This window comes from Prosopis cineraria, unplaced genomic scaffold (assembly GCF_029017545.1).
Source record: "Prosopis cineraria cultivar Desert tree isolate PC_DT_omini unplaced genomic scaffold, ASM2901754v1 PC6, whole genome shotgun sequence".
NCBI lineage: Eukaryota > Viridiplantae > Streptophyta > Magnoliopsida > Fabales > Fabaceae > Prosopis > Prosopis cineraria.
The window spans coordinates 11,710,415-11,716,439 of NW_026555337.1; the positions used below are offsets into that span (position 1 = coordinate 11,710,415).

The 6,025-nt window shown below is 30.0% G+C and overlaps 1 long non-coding RNA gene across 1 annotated transcript; it reads right to left on the reverse strand.

The window, feature by feature from the left end:
- Nucleotides 1-2,332: 2,332 nt before the first annotated feature.
- LOC129314325 (uncharacterized) lies at nucleotides 2,333-5,412 on the reverse strand. The gene is made up of 4 exons (XR_008594074.1): nucleotides 5,184-5,412; nucleotides 4,528-5,025; nucleotides 4,079-4,170; nucleotides 2,333-2,596 (listed from the first exon to the last, which is right to left on the reverse strand). It is a non-coding gene; the product is annotated as an uncharacterized LOC129314325 (long non-coding RNA).
- Between the last annotated feature and the right edge of the window lie 613 nt (nucleotides 5,413-6,025).

Sequence of the window (6,025 nt, forward strand, 5' to 3'; positions counted from 1 at the left end):
AAAAAAATTATTATCATTTTTCCAAGATTTTATTATTTTATCTTATTTTGAATTTGATAAAATCTGAATAAAATACGCTGGTATACTTCATTCAAGATTTATTAATGATAATGATAATATTATTAAACTGTTAACTATTTTATATGTTTATGATTCAAAATAACAAAATATCCAGGAATTAAGCATTTATAAATCTAACAATATCTTCTCCCACAGTTCTCTATGATTAATTCATATATTAATTATAATTTAACTAAAAATTACTCACCACACACACACACACACACAGAGAATCATGCGTTTTTGGGAGGATTACGTTAAACGACTTATAAGAATTACTCTTAACTACTTTCTTGATATTAAAGAAAATAGTTAAATTTATAATTTTTATTACTTTTCAAAATTATCCTTAATCAAATTAAATATATTATTTAGGCTAAGAGTGTAAGCGACAAGAACATTTTTTTTTAAAAAAAAAATAAGTTATAATTGTTTCATTAATTTTCTAAGAGTTCTTGATTAACATTTATAGATACATTAACGTTATCCTACCTTTCTCCCAAATAATTAGACATTTTTTTAAATATTTAAAACGTCAAAATGTAAAACACTTCGATAAAATAAAATTTCATTAATAATATTTTTTTAACATTTCCTTCCCATTATATTCTCTTTTTAATATTCTTTTACAAATGAATAGTTAAATTAAGGGTATTTTTGGAGTTTAAATTTTTGTTTTGAAAGAATAAAGTCATAACATATATTTAATAAGCTTTAATAATATGTATAATTTTTTTATTAAGTTAATATGTATAATTTTGTTTAAAAATATTTTACAAATTGATTTGTTAATCAAGACCTCTTAATTAACATTTTTAAAGACTTAATAAATGATAAAGTACAATAACATCGTATAATATATGTAGCAAACCCACCTAATGAAATAAAGTTTATTTTTGTTGTATCTTATAAATTGAGATAGATAAAGTACTAATAACCTTTGGTTTTTACAAATATTTCTGAATCTGATCAAATTGAACATCCATTGTTTAGAAAACTCATATTGCATCACATTGGTTTCCGTCTAGTTGTTCGCTGCCTAACTTATAATATATGACACTTGATCGATGCATTATCAATGGCCAGGTTGTGTCAAGGTCTAACCCAATGAATTGTGCAAGAGAAATAAGGTGTGGTTATATGATATTGTTAATTATTGAAATTATATTCATTTTCTCTTGACTTTATTTAAATCACAAAATTACACCAACAACGTTTCAACCTAGACATTTATTCATATTCATCTCTATGGAGAAATTCTTACATAAACCCATGTATCAAAATATCAATGCTTCATCCAATAAAATTGTACCAATTTAATCAAACAAAATCTTATATGCTATTATTTTTAATGACTTTATCTTTAAGCTAAATGACCAAATTATTCTCAAAACTTTAAGTTCAATAACATTATAAACCATAAATTCATATTATACAGATTGTTCTTTTAATTTTTGAAAATAATATAACGTGGCAATTGTCATTAACTCTTTGTTAATTTTAACAGTTAATTGACCAAAAAATAACTTTAAGGATTATAGAAAATGATAAGAAAATTATAATAAAGGATACAAAAATAATAAACAAAGTCTAAAAAATTATAGAAAATGACAAAAAAAATTGATCTTTCTTTGTAACTTTTTGAGGTCCTTTTTATCTGCCAACTAACTATTAAAATTAACTTTTGCTGATGGCAAAAGTCAAATTACATTATTTTTAAAAGTTGAAAGAATAATTCACACAATAAACAAGTTCAAGGCCTATTGTACTATTGGATCTAAAATTCAAAGGATAATTTACTCATTTATTCAAATCTTTACAATAGAATGCATATTTAAATTTTTACTTTCTCTCTATTACCATTAATGGCACAATCAATTTAAATTTAATATTCTCTGAATGTCATATTTTTATCAGATGAAGTATGAATGACATGGTGCACCAATTGCATGCAAAAATTTATTTCTTGGATTGAGTAGCTCTCATGGAATTCTTTTAAACATGATAATATGAGATGTCCACAGGTATTTAAGGCTTTTTTTTTTAAAAAAAAAAAGGAAAGGCTAAATAGTAAAAGTTGAATTGGTAAAAGATAAAGGTTATAGCTAGTTTTGTTTTTTAAGTAGCATCCGTGACTTTCAAGAAGTAGCCAAGGAGGCACTAAAAGAATTATCAAGCAATAATTTGTGGCTTTCATAAACATGATTTGATGAGCTTTAAAGGAGAGTGCAAATCTTAATTTCCATCAAGCAAAACCAGGTAAAGTATCATGTAACCCCAAACATCATTATATTCTGTTAATCAATGTATGCATCACTTTTAAAGAGGTCTCATTCCACTTTTGCAAACGCAAAGCATTTACACATCAATTTTGTTTAGAGTTGCCATGGACAAGAAAGATCTCAAGTCTCTGGATTTGTCAGCTTACTTTGAGTTCACAATCCAAAACTCATCAATCAAGAAAAATAGTCTCCTTACCTCGAGATCAGGACAGCGGTAAAAAAGTGGACTCTCGCTAATCAACAACCATCACAAGCTGGTTAAGAAAATACAAGAGATTTGCATCTTCAATAATAATATAATGAATTGGCTTTTAAAGAATTACATGGTCTTGAAAACAGAGATAGACAGAAGTCAATAACGGGTAGATTGCAGTAATCAACTGTAAATGTCAGGAAGGAAAACAAACTTAAATTATCCGTATAATGATTTCAAAATAGGTTTTGAGATTTTTCAATTTGAAAAAATAAGACAGGAAAAAATTATTATTTAAGACTTCATAAAGAGGATCTTGCCTTCAACTTGTCAATACATAACATTCACTCAATATGTAAGTCACGAGAAGAAAGTAAATAGGAAGTGAAAAGCAAATGCAATTGTAGCATGCCAATATTTTCTACCTCTAGAGTCAGTTTATTTGCAAAATGAAAAGGTAACTCGTGACTATCCACAGGCTAATTGTCCATATATACCAATAGTTTTATTTAGGGGTGTTCACGGGACGGGACGGGACCGGGATACCCCGGTCCCGTGTTCCGTCCCAAAAAAAAGATCGAGACTGAATTTTGATCCTGTGTCCCGTCCCATCCCGAAAGTCGTCTCGTCCCGTTAAGAGTCGAGACGGGACTAGGACAAGATTGGGATGTCCCGCCGTCCCGATAAATGGAATAATATCAAAAAAAGATCTGGATAATAACGTTCATTAAAATTTTAAATCATATAATTTATTAAGTTTAAAATCAAAACAACACAAGTATAGAAATAACAATAATTTAAAATCAATTATTGAATTATATTAATTACAACTACACATTATAATAATAAATATAAATGATCTTTATGCTATAAGATTAATAACAACAGGAAAGTCAAACATAACATCAAATCATTGTTCTTCTACTTTAGTGAAGATGTACTAAGCTAATTACTCTTCTAAAAATAAGCAAAAAATACATTGTAAATAAAAGTTATTAAATAGATAGATATAAGAATAAATTATATTAATATAATTAACATATTATAAAGAAAGATATCGCCATGTTTACTCCATGCCATTAAAATTATCAATATAAAAAAACTTTAGTTTTAAATAAGAATTGCAAGTATTAAAATTATAATTGATATAATTAATATAAGTATAAATTATATTAATATAATTAATATATTTAAAATAAAAAATAATATATATAATATTCAGGACGGGACGGGATGTCCTGATGGTAATCCAGTGTCCCGTCCCGTCCCGAACCCCTTTTCTGTCTCGTCCCGCAAAATCTCATCCCGATTATTTTCGGGCCGGGACAAGATATCGGGACGATACTGGGCCAATCGAGACGGGTACAGACTGAACACCCTTAATTTTATTTGGGGCTCAATAGTCAATATGTTTTTTCTCCTGCAAATCTTTGAACATTTTTCAACTACTACTCAAAAGAATGAGCCCCCAATCTCAAAAACAAAAAACAACACAGCCTTATCCCAAGTAACTAAGTCATTGTGATGCAGGATATCAACTCACCAAATCACTACTCAACAACTCGCCCAAGCTGTCTCCAGATATCCAAGATTCTTCACAATGGGTGTGAGGACATGCTTCTCATTTCCTCGAGTCTGAAACGTAATCATTCAACATATGTGAAACAAAAAACGTTCCTCATATATTATTCTTCTGAGTTGTGATAAATCAGTCATCTTTAGTACGAAACCATCACGAGTCAAATTAGCTAAGATAACTTATCAATCAAGTAATCACACGAACCGTAACTTTCACCCCTCAATCTTGAAAAGTGAAGCGGTCTAGAAACTCAATAGCATCAAAATAAAACGTTAACTTAGCCAAAGGGTAGATTCCAAGCTTTACCGTTAAAATAACCAGCTTAGTTATCGAGATGAATTTGCAATCAAAATAGGGGGGAAAGGGGAAATAACGCACTCTCGCTGTCACAAATTGAATAGCAAATAACTCACAGACTAATGGGGAGGTCAGGGGCAGGCGGTTGGAGAAGAAGAGACGCCCAGCCTCGTCTGCTTGTTCGATGATGGCATCAATGTCGATGACCTCTGTAACCGATTCCAAAATGTTCTTCTGCTGATTCCTGTGGAACCGACACTTCTCCTTGCTCTGCTGGATCATCTGGTCGCTTCTTTCCCATTCCTAATTGTCAGCATGAAAGTCTCGTCCAAAATCCTAGAATTCACCCAGGCGTCTCGATGGGCAAACCTTTTCTTCCCTGTTCTAAGGAGGATGCAATCCGCGAAAGCTTTTATTTATAAGTTATATTTAAAATTTCTTTTCATATAATTAATAAGTTTGCCTGTTCTACAGTTCAATTTCAGAAAACTAAACAAGAGGCTTGTCACTCAGTGGGAGAGCTAGGACGATTCTTCTTTAAACTCATTCAGTCTTTCATGCTTCTTCCTCTGCAATTCAGCTTCATAATTTCTTAGTCTTTCATTCATTTTTTCCTGTCATCAACCATTAATTAGACTTAGAAACAAGACAAGAACAGAAAGAGACATTCAAAAAGCACATGATTTCAAATGCCATCAGGTAGCTTAAAAATCCGATCGATCTCAAATCTTATTCATTCCAGAAGGATGGAAAGCAGGAGGCGAGAGATTACCTTATAATTAGTTTCAAGGCGATGCATAACGTAGAAACCGAGAATCCCTCCGACGATTGTACCGGTGATGATCCGAATGTATGCCCATTTGTGAGATGGATTCCTCATCATCGATTTAATTTCTGCCTCTTCCTCCTCAGCCGCTTGAGGAGGCCAATTGTTAGTAAAGCAATATTACTGATACCGCAGGCGGATCGGAAAGGCACAACGGGACGATACCAGACGCATCAGGGAAAACGGAGTTGAAGAAGGATTAGGGCAAAATTGGGTCGGAAATGTCAATTGGCCCAAGGCCCAAAATAAAGTTGATTGGCCCAAGATTCCTGTTAAAATCCCAGAAATAAACCTGGCTGACCCAATGTCCCTGTTAATCAAAACCGAGACCAATTAATACCAATACAATGGGTAACCCAAAAAAAAAAAAATTAAGTATGCATTCAATTCTTTAATTTTATATAAAATTTTATTTTTATATTTTAATTTTATAAAGTATATTTTTAGACCTTTAATCCTAACACTATTAGTTTCATTAAAAAAAAATTTCTATAATGAACTTTTAAATATTAACAAAACATTCTCAAATATCAATGTATTAAGTCTAATTTTTTAAAAATTAATAATGATTAGCACAAAAATAAATATTTAAACTAATATTATTATATTTAGAGAACTAAAAATATAATTTATAAAATTAAGGGTTTAAACTGAAATCTTTTATAAAATTAGAATACCAAATGTATATTTTAGAAAAAAAAAACCCAATACAATCATATCATATATAATGAGGAAAATTAACCTCTAGATAATTTTAGTTTTCCTAAATTTTAAATTAGGTATCTGTA